Source organism: Orycteropus afer, unplaced genomic scaffold, assembly GCF_000298275.1.
Source record: "Orycteropus afer afer isolate SDZICR_OR568_19922 unplaced genomic scaffold, OryAfe1.0 scaffold00147, whole genome shotgun sequence".
Taxonomy (NCBI): Eukaryota; Metazoa; Chordata; class Mammalia; order Tubulidentata; family Orycteropodidae; genus Orycteropus; species Orycteropus afer.
In genome coordinates, this window is record NW_006921734.1 from 6,533,251 (window position 1) to 6,534,176 (window position 926).

Consider the following 926-nt stretch of genomic DNA (forward strand, 5'->3'; position numbering starts at 1 on the left):
CCAGTGAAAATCCTATGGATCAAAACAGTCTAATCCACAACCAATCATAGGGATGGCACAGGACAGATCAGTGTTTCATTCCATTATGTATGGGGTCACCATGATTTAGGGGTCAACTCAACAACAGCTAACAATAGTATTAAAAAATTATCTTCAATGCACATAGGCTAAGCCAACCACTGCCATCAGTTGATTCTGACTGAGAGTCACACTATAGGACAGAGTAGAATTGGCTCTAGTGTTCCCAAGGCTGTCAATCTTTCTGGAAACAGACTGCTTCATCTTTCTTCTGCAGAGTGGCTAGTGGATTTGAACCACTGACCTTTGGTAAGCAGCCAAATGCTTTAACCATGACATCCTCACTGCTCCTTCACATAGGCTCAAAAAAAACCCCAAACTCACTGCCATTGAGTCAATTCCAACTCACAGCAACCCCCACTGGGTTTCCATGGCTGTAAATCTTTATTGAAGCAGACTGACCCATCTTTCTTCTGCAGAGCAGCTGGTGGGTTATATCCACCAACCTTCTGATTAGAAGCCGACTGCCTTAATCACTACACCACTAGATCTCCTTCCACATAGACTAAGTATATCATATTTCCCACTCCAGACTGTAAGCTCCAAGAAGAATTATATATTCAGCCTTTAATATATCTAAACCCAAAACAGATCCTGGTTTAAGTGGTCATTAAATATTGTTTGGATAACACACTGTATTCCCTGTATTACCATACAGAGATCCAGCCTTTTACCATTTTTTTGCAAAGAATTCTATGGTTCTAAGTAGGCTCCTATCTAATTACTGCATTCAGCTAAATGTTCTTCCTTTGGGATAGAAGTGATTCCTTATGGTCCAGTGCCCTATGTATTAAGAGCCAATAATAACCATGTCTTCATTTTCCATTCTGCTTGACTATGATTTCTTC